This window comes from Cervus elaphus, chromosome 1, assembly GCF_910594005.1.
Source record: "Cervus elaphus chromosome 1, mCerEla1.1, whole genome shotgun sequence".
Lineage (NCBI taxonomy): Eukaryota > Metazoa > Chordata > Mammalia > Artiodactyla > Cervidae > Cervus > Cervus elaphus.
Window position 1 is genome coordinate 34,745,493 of NC_057815.1, and position 16,784 is coordinate 34,762,276.

At 37.7% G+C, this 16,784-nt stretch overlaps 1 protein-coding gene across 4 annotated transcripts in view; it reads right to left on the reverse strand.

Moving 5' to 3' along the window:
• Window positions 1-16,784, reverse strand: part of ARHGAP20 (Rho GTPase activating protein 20) — a 196,795-nt gene that overhangs the window by 74,237 nt on the left and 105,774 nt on the right. The window lies entirely within an intron of this gene.

A 16,784-nucleotide genomic window follows, 5' to 3' on the forward strand; every position in this document is an offset into this window, starting at 1 on the left:
ACTCTCTTGCTTTTTTGATGATCCAGCAGATATTGGCAATTTGATCTCTGGTTCCTCTGTCTTTTCTAAATCCAGCTTGAACCTCTGGAAGTTCATAGTTCACATACTGTTGAAGCCTGGCTTGGAGAATTTTGAGCATTACTTTACTAGCGTGTGAGATGAGTGCAATTGTGTGTGGTAGTTTGAGCATTCTTTGGCATTGCCTTTCTTTGGGATTGGAATAAAGATTGACCTTTTCCAGTCCTGTGGCCACTGCTGAGTTTTCCAAATTTGCTGGCATATTGAGTGCAGCACTTTCACAGCATTATCTTTTAGGATTTGAAATAGCTCAACTGGAATTCCATCACCTCCACTCACTTTGTTCATAGCGATGCTTCCTAAGGCCCACTTGACTTCACATTCCAGGATGTCTGGCTCTAGGTGCATGATCACACCATTGTGGTTATCTGGGTCATGAAGATCTTTTTTGTATAGTTCTTCTGTGTATTCTTGCCACTCTTCTAATCTTCTGCTTCTGTAACATCCATACCATTTCTGTCCTTTATTGTTCCCATCTTTACATGAAATGTTCTCTTGGTATCTCTAATTTTCTTGAAGAGATCTCTAGTCTTATTCTATTGTTTTCCTCTATTTCTTTGCATTGATCACTGAGGAAGGCTTTCTTATCTCTCCTTGCTATTCTTTGGAACTTTGCATTCAAATGCATATATCTTTCCTTTTCTCCTTTGCCTTTAGCTTCTCTTCTTTTCTCAGCTGTTTGTAAGACCTCCTCAGACAACTGTTTTGCCTTTTTTTTGCATTTCTTTTTCTTGGGGATGGTCTTGATCACTGCCTCCTGTACAATGTCATGAACCTCTGTCCATAGTTCTTCAGGCACTCTGTCTATCAGATCTAATCCCTTGATTCTATTTGTCACTTACACTGTATAATTGTAAGGAATTGGATTTAGGTCAAATCCCTCAGAATAAATGGAGTAGTCACGTAGTCAACAAAAGAGTCTGAAATGCAGTACTTGGATGCAATCTCCAAAATGACAGAATGATCTCAGTTTATTTCCAAGGTAAACCATTCAATATCACAGTAATCCAAGTCTATGTCTCGACCAGTAATGCTGAAGAAGCTGAAGTTGAATGAAGACCTACAAGAACTTCTAGAACTAACACCCAAAAGAGATGTCCTTTTTATTATAGGGGACTGGAATGCAAAAGTAGGAAGTCAAATGATACCTGTAGTAACAGGCAAATTTGGCCTTGGAGTACAAAATGAAGCAGGGCAGAGGCTAACAGAATTTTGCCAAGAGAACGCACTGATCACAGCAAACACTCTCTTCCAACAACACAAGAGACAACTCTACACATGGACATCACCAGACGGTCAATACCTACATCAGACTGATTATAGTCTTTGCCCCCAAAGATGGAGAAGCTCTATACAGTCAGCAAAAACAACACCAGGGGCTGATTGTGGCTCAGATCATGAACTCCTTATTGCCAAATTCAGACTTAAATTGAAGAAAGTAAGGAAAACCACTAGACCATTCAGGTATGACCTAAATCTTAAAACTTACTCTTCCAAATCTCCTTACCTACACTGCTTTCTGATGGGACTCTTTTTTTTATGGAGGTGGGGGATAAATCTCATGGACATTTATGTCCAAAAAGCTAGAGGTACTAGTTTAAAAATACTTAAAACAATTATTTAAATTTATATTAAGATGGAGAACCTTAGGGTCACAGTGTGTTTCTTCAGATTTTTCACTTCAATTTTTAATAGCATTAGATTACTCCAATAGGAATTTAAAAGTATGAATTCTAGATTTCACTCTATTCCAAGATGGAGATGTTCTATTAAATATATTTTGGGGTAGAGAACATGTTATATCCCATATGTAATGGATGGTAATCCTATTAGTAATGAATTAATAATTGGAACTTTTTTTTTCTCCTTATCTTTTTGACCTACACAGAATTCATCATTACATCCCTATTTCTTTCAGGAAATAGAATATGAGAATAGTGATGGTTTAAGACAATATGAAATAACTACTTCCATTTCCTTGTGTGTGCTCAGTCATGCCTGACTCATTGTGACCCCGGACTGTATCTCGTCAAGCTTCTCTGTTCATGGAATTTCTGAGGCAAGAATACTGGAGTGAGTTGCCATTTCCTTCTGCAGGGGATCTTCCCAATCCAGGGATCAAACCTGTGTCTCTTGTCTCTCCTGCCTTGGCAGGTGGATTCTTTACCATTGTGCCACCTGGGGAGCCCTTTTATTTCCTTTTTTGTATATTCCAAATAGGTGCTCTAAGGCTATTAACACAGGGGATACATCAGCTTCTTTATAAATACAGTGATGCTCAAACATTGTTTTAAAAAATGTAAAGACACAATTCTACAGGAAAACAATTTTTAATATACCTTTCTAATGAATATTAAAAGTGGTCCTTAAGGTCACATCCAACTTTAATATTAATACTTGTTTTAATATTGAAAAGAATGACAATAAACTCAAAACAATTTTAGGCAAGCATTGTCAACATTCTGCATGAAATGGGAGTAAATAAAATACCTTAGCCAAAGAAAGACTTTTAAAACATTCTGTATTATTGTACTCACTAAAATCCACTTATTTTGACTAAATAAATGTGTGACAGTTGGCCAACTATTTATCCCCTCTGAGTTTATTTCTACAGCATCAACTTAAGTACTGAAAGCAGTTTCCAAATGGAGCCTGAAGATGAGCTGAGGCAATATTGAACATAAGGTAGCGAATCTGTTCACTAAGTATATTATTAAGTACTAAATGACTCAGTTATTTATAACTGAATAATAAATAAATAAATAACTTAGTTTATTTCAACAAGTAATTGATTCAGTTTTCAACTCAATCCCACATGCAGGGGTAAGTGATAGGGAGGATATAGGTTTAGTGTATCAGGGGATACACTTCCTGAGTGCTATTTCAGAAAAAATAAATTGTCTCATATTAAGGAGGATCTGTCAATATATTAAAATGTTTGATGTATATATATATGTATCAGCGATTTCCCAAAAAATTGCAGTAAAAGTTTGCAAGATGGCAGCTTTTATTTGTTGTTCAATCGCTAAGTCAAGTCCACCTCTTTGCAACCCCATGGATGGCAGCACACCAGGCTTTTCATCCTCCTCTGTCTCCTGGAGTTTGCTTAAATTTATGCCTATTGAGTCAGTGATCCTATATTGATGGCAGTATTCAACAGTAATGATTATCTCCTCAAATATACATTTTCTTTATGTCAAGGAGAAAGAGTTCATGCCCACAAAATTAACTTAGACCACTCACACTCTTTAATATCCCCAACAAATGTAGACAGTTCTTAAAAATTCAACAATCCCACTTCTGTATATTTATCCAATAACTGAAATCAGGATCTAGAAGAGATATTAGCACTTTCATGTTCAATGAAGCACTATTTACAATAGCCAAGACGTAGAAATGAATTAAATGTCCACTGACACATACATACAGTGGAACAGTACTCAGCTTTAAGAAATCCTTCATATGCAACAACATGGATGAACCCAGAGAATATAATGCTAAGTAAAATAAGCCAATCAGAGAACAATGATTCTACTTATATGAGGTATCTAAGGGAGTCAAACTCACAGAACCTAAGTGAAATATAGGTGGCAAAGGGCTGGGGAAAGGTGGAATGTGGGGAGCTGCTAATTAATAAATAGACATTTTCATTGATGGAAGATGAATACATTCTAGAGATGCTGCCATGCAACACCGTGTCCATGAACAATACTGCATTGTACCCTTAATTTGTTTGGAAGGTAGATCTCAATGTTAAATATTTCTACCACAATAAATTTTTCCTAAGGGAAACACATTCAGAAACAGCTTTGCATTTATTATCTTTGCCTATGGTTTTAAAAGATCAATAGTTCATTAAACATTCTATACCATTTCTTAATTAGTTAGATGAGTAATTAGTTAGATCCTTTTACTCACCACAAGAGAAAGACTGATTCAAAAAACAAAACAGAACAAAACACTAACTGGTTGAGGAATCTTGTATAACATCCATAAAAAAAGAGTTAAGTTATAGAGACAGCATGGATTAAATTTTGATCGATTCATATTGATTAAATTCATGGAGCTTGATATATGATAGACCTACGTTCAAATGTGGGCTCAACTAATTACTAATTTTGTTAACTTGGGAAAGTCACTTAATTTCTTTAAGAAACATCTTCTGTAAATGGGAAAAATACTATCTATACAACAGAACAGTTATATGAGTAAATTTTTCTAGAAAAATACTTAACAGGCTTCCAATAAATGTTGGAGATCTCCACTATTATCAATACTGCTCAGATTAAATACAGTGCTTGCAAAAGCAGTATTAATATTTAGTCAAGCCTATGTCTTATTCTTTAATTGAACTATAGCTGACTTACAATATTAAACTAGTTTCATGGGTACAGAATAGTGATTCAACATTTTTATAGACTATACTCATTCTGAATTATTATAAAACATTGACTATAATCTCTGTGCTATATATCCTTGTAGCTTATTTATTTCTTAAATAGTGGTTGGTACCTCTTAACCACCAACCCTGTCATTCCCTTCCTGACTTCCTCTCCTCATTGGTAACCATCAGTTCTCTGTATCTTTGAGTCTGTTTCTGTTTTGTTACACATTTTACTTTCTAGATTCCACATGTAAGTGATAACACACAGTATATGTCCTTCTTTATCTAATTTATTTCATTAAGCACAACACCCTCCAAGTCCATCCATGTTATTGCAAATGACAAAATTTCATTCTTTTTTATGGCTGAGTAGCATCCCACAGTATATACATACCACATATTCTTTTTCACACTTACTAAATCATATGGAAGTTCAAGTCCTAGTTTTTTGAGGAATCTTCATACTGTTTCCACATTGTCAGCACCAGTTTACTCTTACCAATAGTGTACAAGGGTTCCCTTTTCTCCATATCCTCTGCAGCATTTGTTATTTGTGTTCTTGCTGATGACAGCTATTCTGACAGATGTGGGGTGCTACCTCATCATGGTTTTAATTTGAATTTCCCTAATAATTAGTGATATTGAGTGCCTATTGGCTATCTATAAGTTTTATTTGGAACAATGTCTTTTTTTTGGAATTCTTTTTGAACTTTTATTTTTTTGAATTTTTTTTTATTCAGTTAATCTTCCAATTTTATAATTGGGTTGTTTATTTTTCTGATGTTGAACTGTTTACCTCATCTGAATATTAACCCATCAGTTATATCATTTGCAAATATTTTCTTCTGTTCAGTAGATTATCTTTTTATTATGTCAATGGTTTCCTTTGCTGTGCAAAAGTTTTTAAGTTTAATTATGTCCCACTTGTTTATTTTTTCGCTTTTGTTTCTTCTGCCTGAGGAGAGAGTTAAAAAAAAATACTGCTATGATTTCTGTTGAAGAGTGTTCTGCGAATTTTCTTTTTTTTTTAATTGTTTTTTATAGATTTTTTAAAATAGATTTTTATGGTTTCCAGTCTTACATTAAGGTCTTTATTCCATTTTGAGTTTGTTTTTATACATGTTGTGAGGGAATGTTCTAGTTTCATTCTTTTATATCCTGCTCTCCAGTTTTCCTAGTAACACTTTTCCTCACTGTATATACAGAGTAACAGGGTAATCTAAACAGTACTGTACTGTTTTGAAGTTTAGTCTGACAGGGAGCATGATACTCCTACCACGTTCTGTCTTCTCAAGACAGCTTTGGCTATGTTATCTCTTGACATTCCATATCAGTTTTAGGATTATTTGCTTGGTTCTGTTAAAACTGTCACGAGTATTTTGATAGGGACTACATTAAATCTGTAGACTGTTTGGAGCATTATAGACATTTTAACAACGTTAAATCTTCCAACTGATAAACACAGGACATCTTTCCATTTTTTGGGGGGTATCATCTTCAATTTCCTTCATCAATGTTCTTAGTTTTCAGAATTGAGGTCTTTCACCTGTACGATTGAGTTTATTACTTGGCTTTTTTTTTGGATGCAATTTTAAACTGGATTGTTTTCCCTTTCTGATAGTTCTGTATTAGTGTATAGAAAAGTAGCAGGTTTCTGTATATTAATCTTGTATATTAAAATTTACTGTTAATTTACTAGTTCTAATAGCTCTCTGATGAAGACTTGAGGGTTGTCTATACATAGTATATACAGGGTTTTCTATACACAGTATTTGAGTAAGTTCCCAGAGTTGGTGATGGACAGGGAAGCCTGGCATGCTGCAGTCCATGGGGTGGCAAAGAGTGGGACAGACGAGGGACTATAGGAACTGACCTGATACATAGTGTCATGTCATCTGCAAATAGTGGTAATTTTACTTCTTCCTTTCCTACATGGGTCCCTTTTATTTCTTTTATAATTGTCTGGCTAGGACTTCTAATACTATGTTAAACAGAAGTGGTTAGAGTGGGCATCTTTGTCCTGTTCCTGATTTTAAAGAAAAAGCTTTCAGCTTTTCAGAGTATATATGGTCTTAGGTGTGGGTTTGTCATAAATAGTATTTATTATGTTGAGACGTGTTCTCTCCAGATATGGGGGAAAATTTGACGAATTTTTTTATATCATAAATGAATGCTGAATTTTGTCAAATGTTTCTTCTGTATCTACTGAGGTGATCATGTGATTTCCATACTTTGTTAATGTGGTGTATTGCAATGATTTACTTGCCCATTTTTGAACCATCTTTGCATCTCTAGAATAAACACCACTTGATCACAATCTAAGATCTTTGTACTGTTTAATTCAGTTTCCTAATATTTTATTAAGGATTTTTGCATGTATATTAATCAAAGATATTGGTCTTTAATTTTCTTTTCTTTTTTTTAGTGTCTCAGTCTAGTCTGGCATCAAGGTAATGGTGAGAATGAGTTTGGGAGACTCAGGAAGACAGGAATTAGCTCTTATTTATTTATTTTTATTTTTAAAAATAAATTTATTCATTGTAATTTAGCTCTTATTTATATGTTTGGTGGAATTTCCCTGTGAAGTCATCTGATCCTGGACTGTTTGCTAGTAGGTTTTTTAAAATTATAAAACCAATTTCAGTACTAGTAATCAGTCTGTTCAAATTGTCTGTTTTCTCTTGATAAAGTGTTAGCAGGTTGTACGTTTTTCAACATTTGCCTGTTTTTTCTATGCTGTCTAATTTGTTGGCATACAACTATCCACAGAATTCTTTTTTTTTTTGTTTGTTTGGTATCTCTGTGGCTCTGGCTGGTATTTCTCCTCTTTCATTTCTTATTTGGGTCCTGTCCCCTTTCTGCCTGATGAGTCCAGCTAGCAGTTTATCAATTTTATCTTTTCAAAAAATCACTGGTCTTTTTCTATTACTTTTTGGTCTCTATTTTATTTATTTCCTCTCTGATATTTATTATTTCCTTCCTTCTCCTGACTTTAGGCTTTGCTTACTCTTCTTTTATCTAATTCCTTCAGATGGCAGGTTAGCTTGTTTATTTGAGATTTTACTTGCTTCCTGAGGAAGGCCTGTACTGATGTAAACTTCCCAGACAACTCTGTGTGTTAGTCGCTCAGTCGTGTTCGACTCTTTGCGACCCCACGGACTGTGACCCGTCAGGCTTCTCTGTCCACAGGATTCTCCAGGCAAGAATACTGGAGTGGATTGCCATCCCCTTCTCCAGAGGAACTTCCCAAACCAGGGATCAGACCCTGGACTCCTGCGTCACAGGCAGTTTCTTTAGCGTTTGAGCTACAGGGAAGTTACATACAACTATTCCGCTGCATATCATAAATTCTGAAGCATTCTGTTTCCGTTTTTATTTGTTGCAAGATACTTCCTGATTTCTTCTTTGATTTCTTCATCAGCCCATTGGTTTTCTGTAGCACACCGTTTACTCTCCATATGTCTGTGATTTTCCCTTTCTTCTTTTTGTAATTGATGTCAAGTTTCATATAGTTGTGATTGGAAGATGGTTGATATAACTTCTCTCCTGTTAAATTTGTTGACGCTTGTATTTTGGCCTAGAATGTGAACTATCCTGGAGAATGTTTTACGTGTACATCATAAGAATGTGTATTCTGCTGGTGTTCTGATTGGAGTGTGCTATTGTTGTTCACTCACTCAGTCCTGTCTGACTCTTTGCGACCCCATGGACTGCAGCACACCAGGCCTCCCTGTCCATCACCACCTCCTGGAGCTTGCTCAAACTCATGTCCATCGAGTTGGTGATGCCATCAAGCATCTCATCCTCTGTCGTCCCCTTTTCCTCCTGCCTTCAATCTTTCCCAGCATCAGGGTCTTCTCTAATGAGCTGGCTTTTTGCACTAAGTGGCCAAAGTATTGGTACTTCAGCTTTAGCATCAGTCCTTCCAAAGAATATTCAAGACTGATTTCCTTTGGGACTGACTGGTTTGATCTCCTTGCAGTCCAAGGGACTCTCAAGAGTCTTCTCCAACACCACAGTTCAAAAGCATCAGTTCTTTGGCACTCAACCATCTTTATGGTCCAACTCTCACATCCACATATACCTACTAGAAAAACCATGACTTTGACTGTATGGACCTTTGTCGGCAAAGGAATGTCTCAATTTTTAATATGCTATCTAGGTTTGTCACAGTTTTTCTTCCAAGGAGCAAGCATCTTTTAATTTCATGGCTGTGATCACCATCTGCAGGGATTTTTGCGTCTGTTGCAGCTATCTATTAAGCCCATCTGGTATATTATACCATTTAAGACCACTGTTGCCTTAATAATTTTGTCTGAACGATCTATCCATTGAGGTAAGTGGACTGTTAACATCTCCACCTGTTACTGTAGTATAGTCAGTTTGTGTCTATTAATAGTTGTCTTATATCTTTTAATAGTTGCTTGATATATTTAGGTGCCCCTGTATTGGGTCCATGTATGTCAATCAGTATAATACCCTCTTCTTGTATTGATCCCTTTATTATAAAATAATGCCTGTCTTTGTCTTTGGGTAAATAGCTTTGTTTTAAAGTGTGCTTTATCTTTTCATGTGTATTTCTCTGATAACACATGAAAAGATGCTCAACATCACTCATTATCAGAGAAATGCAAATCAAAACCACAATGAGGTACCATTACACGTCAGTCACAATGGCTGCTATCCAAAAGTCTACAAGCAATAAATGCTGGAGAGGGTGTGGAGAAAAGGGAACCCTCTTACACTGTTGGTGGGAATGCAAACTAGTACAGCCACTATGGAGAACAGTGTGGAGATTCCTTAAAAAACTGGAAATAGAACTGCCATATGACCCAGCAATCCCAGTCCTGGGAGTACACACCAAGGAAACCAGATCTGAAAGAGACACGTGCACCCCAATGTTCATCGCAGCACTGTTTATAATAGCCAGGACATGGAAGCAACCTAGATGCCCATCAGCAGACAAATGGATAAGGAAGCTATGGTACATATACACAATGGAATATTACTCAGCCGTTAAAAAGAACACATCTGAATCAGTTCTAATGAGATGGATGAAACTGGAGCCCATTATACAGAGTGAAGTAAGCCAGAAAGATAAACACCAATACAGTATACTAATGCATATATATGGAATTTAAAAAGATGGTAATGATAACCCTATATGCAAAACAGAAAAAGAGACACAGATGTACAGAACAGATTTTGGGACTCTGTGGGAGAAGGTGAGGGTGGGATGATCTGAGAGAATAGCATTGAAACAAGTATACTATCAAGGGTGAAACAGATCACCAGCCCAGGTTGGATGCATGAGACAAATGCTCAGGGCTGGTGCACTGGGAAGACCCAGAGGGACTGGATGGGGAGGAAGGCGGGAGGGGGGATCAGGATGGGGAACACATGTAAATCCATGGCTGATTCATGTCAATATATGGCAAAAACCACTACAATAGTGTAAAGTAATTAGCCTCCAACTAATAAAAATAAATGATAAAAAAATAAAACAAATAATCACTGAACAACGAAAAAAAATGAAGTGTACTTTATGTATATGAGTACTGCTACTCCAGCTTTCTTTTGTCCCATTTGCATGAAATATCCCTTTCCATCCCCTCACTTTCAGGCTGTTTGTGTCTTTAGCTCTGAAGTGAGTCTCATGCAGGTTCACATAGATGGATCTTGGATTTTTACTCCCATCAGTCAGTCTACTTTTTTGACCTATTTTTTCCAATTACAATTAAAGTCATTACTGACAGGCATGTACTCTTACTGCCTTTTTGTTACTTGTTTTCTGGTTGTTTTGTAGTTCACTGTTCCTTTTTTTCTTTTGTTTGCTTTTTTCCTTGTGGTTTGATGACTTTCTTAAGTGGAATGTTTGTATTACTTTTTTTGTTGTTGTTTTTAGTGTTTGTTTATCTATTGTAGGTGTTTGGTTTGCGATTACCATGGGGCTCATATGCTGACTTGTACCTACTTGTTTTAAACTATAGTCATTTAAGTGTAAACACACTCTAAAAAAATCTACATTTTTCTTCTTTCCCCACACTTTGTTTTTGATGTCATCTTTTACAAGCTCATATTTATCCCTTAACTGTTTATTTTCTTAAAAAAATTACCTTATTTAATTTGAGGCTAATTACTTTACAATATTGTGGTGGTTTTTGCCATACATCGACAGGAACCAGCCACAAGTATACATATGTCCCCCCATCCTGAACCCCCCTCTCACCTCCCTCCCTACCCCATCCCTCTGGGTTGTCCCAGAGCACCGGCTTTGAGTGCCCCGTTTCATGCATTGAACTTGCACTGGTCATCTATTTTATATATGGTAATATACATGTTTCAGTTTTATACTCTCAAATCATCCCACCCTCACCTTCTCCCACAGAGTCCAAAATCTGTGTCTCTTTTGCTGTCTTGCATATAGGGTTGTCGCTACCATCTTTCTAAATTCCATATATATGTGTCAATATACTGCACTGGTGTTTCTCTTTCTGACTTACTTCACTCTGTATAATAAGCTCCAATCTTGTCCTTCTATTTGAACTGACTCAAATGTGTTTTTTTTTTAATAGCTGAGTAATATTCCATTGTGTATATGTACCACAACTTCTTTATCCATTCATCTGTCGATGGACATCTAGGTTGCTTTCATGTCCTAGCTATTGTAAACAGTGCTGCAATGAACATTGGGATACATGTGTCTCTTTCAATTGCAGTTTCCTCAGTGTATATGCCCAGCCCAGGGTTGCTGGGTCATATGGCAGTTCTATTTCCAGTTTTTTCACCTTAACTGTTTATTTTAGTTATAGTTGATTTTTATAATTTTTGTCCTTTAGACTTAGTACTATCTAAGTCACTGATCCACAGCCTTTACTATATATTTTCCTTCACTAGTTGTATATTTCCTTTTCCATTTGTTACATCTTACTATGGTGCTTTCTTTTCTACTAAGAGAAGACTCTTTAACATGTTTCAGGGTCAAGTTAGTATTGGTGAACTCTTGGTTTTTGCTTGCCTGAGTTCTTTGTCTTTTCTTCAGTTCTGAATGACAATCTTGCTGAGTAGTATTCTAGGTTTCAGGTTTTTCCCTCTGAGCACTTTAACTATATCATTCTACTTTGTTCTGGCCTGCAAAATTTCTGTAGAAAAAAATCAGGTGATAGCCTTTTGGGGGTCCCCTTGTATGTGACACTGTTTTTCTCTTGGTGCCTTATTTTTGCCATTTTAATGTAACATGTGTTAGTGTGAGTCTCTTTGGTTTCATCTTATTTGGGACTCTGCTTCTTGCACCTGGTTATCTGTTTCCTTCTTCAGGTTTGGGAAGTTTTCAGCCATAATTTCCACAAATACATTTTTGGCCCCTTTCTGTCTTTTCCTTGGAACCACCATAATGCAAATGTTATTATGCTTGCTGTTTTCCCAGTTTCTTTTAAATGTCATTATTTTCTAATTTTTTTCTTTTTGATGGATGATTTTCATTAGTCTATTTTCAAGATCACTAATGCCTTCTTTTGTATCATAATCTGCTGTTAATTCCTTCTAGTCTGCTTTTCATTTCAGTTATTATATTCTTAAACTCTGACCAATATTGTTTACATTCCCCACTTCCTTGTCAAAATTCTCACTGTGTTCATCTATGCTTTAGTTGTTTTTTAAAAAGTTTTTTCTTGTTCTTTTGTTTGAAACATATTCTTCTTTCTTTTCATTTTGGTTAACTTTCTGTCTCTATGAAATGTGGTGAATAATTACCTATCCCAGTCTTTTTTTTTTTTTTTTTTTTCCCAGTCTTGAAGATGTGTCCTTGTGTGGGAGCATCATTATTCAAACCTGTTCAAGTCTGTGTATTCCCAGTGGCTTTGGTGGGAGAGCTGGATCTCAACTGAGCATGGGTCGTATCATCCCCCTGGGTGTGTTGGCATCTATCGCCTTGGTAAAAGGTAGGGTTGGAAATGGAGGGGCTAAAGGCAGAGCCAAGTGTGAACTGGGGCTTTTACTATGTTCAGTGGCCATCACCATCCTACTGGTGGCAGGGTCAGGTCCAAAGCGTTGGGGCAGAAACCCTGAGGGTCAGATATGAGCTTGTTCTGTTCCCTCTAAGTATGCATTCTCCCCTCTCCTAGTCATGGTACCATCACTGCAGAGGGGAGTAGGAATGCAGAAAGAGGGGTTTAGAGCAGGCAGCTGGTGCAACTAGGGCATGCATTGGGATGGCTCCAGCATGCCAGACAGATCTGCAGACAGCTCCTGATCCACCGCCTTCCATGAGTGCCAGCAATAAACGTCCCTGCCACATTTAACTGCAGTGCTGGGTCTGAGTTGGCTCTGTCCCTCACAAGTGCACACTTGCTTTGACAATATTAGCCTATATCCTAGTTGGTATTTGCACAAGAGCTAGAGGTGATGCTGAGGTATCCATTACTCTCAGAGCCCTAGGTAGTTTTAATCTGCTTCCTCTGCCTTGTTCTGAGCATAAACCAGAGTGTGTCCATGTTCTTCACAGATGGGAGTCTCAGTCTCTTACACCCTCCTGTCAGTCAGTGGTTTTCAAACCAGGTAAGGGGACTTATCTTCCCAGAGCTGGCTGGTGTGCCCAGCATGTGGTTCACACTCCTTAATCCCCAGGAAGGATATTTAAGCTCATGATTTACCCCTCCTCTTCTCTGTACCTTCCTAGGGAAGTGTGTCCTGACCTAATTGCTTCTCCTCCCTTCCTTTATGACTCCTGTGGATCTTTCTTCACAGCTTTGGTTGCCAAAGAGTCTTTCTCCAGGTAGTTTTCAGTGAGAATTCCTTTGCATTAAGATGTACTTTGCATGTGTTCATGGGAGTAGGTGAGCTCAGCATCTATCTAATCCACAGTCTTCATCTCCTCCCCATCCACATCTTATTTATGACACAGCATAACTTAAATGTGAGGGTACAGATAGTAGAAAAAAGCTAACTCTTCTCTAGTGACCAAAAATCTCTTTGATGAGATACTGGATTTGATAAACTATTTTTTAATGATGTTTCATAAACAATGGAAAGGGATCACAGTAAGTTATAGCTTTCATGTTCTAGGTTGGATGTTAATTGCACTAGAATAGTGTTGAGTAAAAATGAATTCTTTAGGGTACCTCTAAAGTATATGAGGAAAGAAGAGAAGTTAAAGGCAAAGGAGGAAAGGAAAGATATACCCATCTGAATGCAAGAGTTCCAAAGAATAGCAAGGAGAGATAAGAAAGCCTTCCTAAATGATCCGTGTAAAGAAATATAGGAGACCAAAAGAATGGGAAAGACTAGAGATCTCTTAAAAAAATTAGAGCTATTAAGGAAACATTGCATATAAAGATGGGCACAATAAAAGACAGAAACGGTATGCACCTAACAGAAGAGGAAGACATTAAGAGGTGGCAAGAATACACAGAAGAACTAAACAAAAAGATCTTAATGACCCAGATAATCATGACGGTGTGATCACTCACCTAGAGCCAGACATCTTGGATGTGAAGTTAAGTGGGCCTTAGGAAGCATCACTATGAACAAAGCTAGTGGAGGTGATGGAATTCCAGCTGAGCTATCTCAAATCCTAAAAGATGATGCTGTTAAAGTGTAGCACTCAACATGCGAACAAATTTGGAAAACTCAGCAGTGGCCGGCCACAGGACTGGAAAAGGTCAGTTTTCATTCCAATCCCCAAAAAAGGCAAAGCCAAAGAATGTTCAAAGTACTGCACAATTGCACTCTTCTCACAGGCTAGCAAAGTAATGCTGAAAATTCTCTAAGCTAGGCTTCAACAGTACGTGAACCAAGAACCTCCGGATGTTCAAGCTGGATTTAGAAAAGGCAGAAGAACCAGAGATCAAATTGTCAACAACCACTGGATCATAGAAAAAGGAAGAGAATTCCAGAAAAACATCTACTTCTGCTTTTTTGACTACACCAAAACCTTTGACTGTGTAGATCACAACAAACTGGGAAATTCTTAAAGAGATGGGAATACCAGACCACCTTACATGCCTCCTGAGAAATCTGTATGCAGGTCAAGAAGCAAGTTAGAACCAGACCTGAAACAACAGACAGGTTCCAAATCGGGAAAAGGGTATGCCAAGGCTATATATTGTCATCCTGCTTATTTAAATTATATGCAGAGTACATCATGCGAAATGCTGGGCTGGATGTAGCACAATCTGGAATAAAGATTGCCAGGAGAAATATCAATAACCTCAGATATGCAGATGACACCACCCTTATGGTAGAAAGTGAGGAGGAACTAAAGAGCCTCTTAATGAAAGTGAAAGAGGTGAGTGAAAAAGTTGGTTTGACACTCAACATTCAAAAAACAAAGATCATGACATCTGGTCCCATCACTTCATGGCAAATAGATGGGGAAATAGTGCAAACAGTAGAAACTTTATTTTCTTGGGCTCCAAAACCACTGCAGATGATGACTACAGCCATGAAATTAAAAGACGCTTACTGAAAGTTATGACCAACCTAGACAGCACAGTAAAAAGCAGAGACACTACTTTGCCAACAAAGGTTTGTATAGTCAAAGCTATGGCTTTTCCAGTAGTCATGTATGGATGTTAGAGTTGTACCATAAAGAAAGCTGAGCGCCAAAGAATTGATGCTTTTGAACTGTGGTGTTGGAGAAGACTCTTGAGAGTCCCCTGGACTGCAAGGAGATCAAAACAGTCAATTGTAAAGGAAAACAACCCTGAGTATTCATTGGAAGGACTGATGTTGAAGCTGAAACTCCAATACTCTGGCCACCTGAATTGAAGAGCTGACTCAGTAGAAAAGACCCTAATGCTGGGAAAGACTGAAGATAGGAGGAGAAGGGGACAAAAGAGATGAGATGGTTGGATGGCATCACAGACTCAATGGACATGAATTTGAGCAGGCTCTGGGAGTTGGTGATGGACAGGGAAGCCTGGCATGCTGCAGTCCATGGGGTCATAAATAGTTGGACACAAGTGGGCGACAGAACTGAACTGCAAGTATATTCAAATATGTCTGCATCCTTCATTTAACTCCCATTTCTCCAGATAAAGCCTTCATTATCTCTCATCAGGACTATTACAATAACCTCCAGTCCAGTCTCCTTGCTTCTACTCCTGTCTACCCTCTAATCCATTATCTACTATAGCGAGAAGAGTATTTAAAAAATATGTACCCCATTATGCTACTCCCCTAGTTAAAACCATTTGGAATAAAATGTAAACTCTATCATGGCCTTTTGGTACTCAGCCTCCAAGATACCCCCAAAGATCCTGGCTTCCCAATATTCTGAGTGGCTAATAGCCTATATTAGAAATGATGGTATACTACTTTTAAAGTTAGGTTAGAAAGGACTGCAGCTTCTATTTTAAGTGTTCTCTCCCTTCAACAGGGCTTTCTCAATGGCTCAGAATGTAAACAATCCACCTGCAATGCAGGAGACGTAGGAGACGCGGTTCAATCCTTGGGTTGGGAAGATCCCCTGGAGGAGGGCATGGCAACCCACTTCAATATTCTTGCTGCAACTGAACACACACACTCCTTCAATACTCTCTTCCTCATTCTCTTGGATCTTTCACTTTAAAGGAAACAATTCCATGTTAAGAGCAGCTCTGTGGAGAGGCTTACATGGAAAAGAACCATAGCCTCTGGCCAAGAGCCACTGTGGAACTGAGGATGGCCAGGATCCACATGAGTGAACTGGGAGGTTTGAAGACTCTTCATTCAAGCTCTGAGATGACTATAAACCTGGTCAACAGCTCTACTGTAACCTCATTAGGGCCCTTGAGCCAGAAACACCTGGCTAAACAATTCCCAGATTTTTGACTCGGAGAAAAAAGTTTGTAGTCATAAGCTGTTACCTTTTGGGGTAATTTGTTATATGGCAATAGATAATTCATGCAGCCAACAAAGGTCCTGATAACTGATCCTTGTCTATTTCTCCAATATCAATTTACATTACTCTCTTCCTGCTTATTATGCTCCAGTGACATAGGCCTTCTTTCAACTCCAAAGGGCCAAACTTTCCCCCTGCTTTTGAATACCCACCCTCCTAATATCTGAGTGGCTAGTCGTTTTTCACTCTTCATTGATTTTATTCTTCCTACCTAACATATATCCCATATTTCACTTTACCTGATTTTCTTCATGGCAGTAAGCACAATTTGTAATTCCCCCCCCATCCACATTATAAATGAAAGCATCAGGAAAGCAGGGACCATATCCATCACATTCTTAACTGTATCCCCTATATTTATTCAGAGCATGGCACAGAGCGGGACCTAAATGAACACTTGTTGAATGAGTAAATAATTGGAACATTTTTTCAAAAACAAAA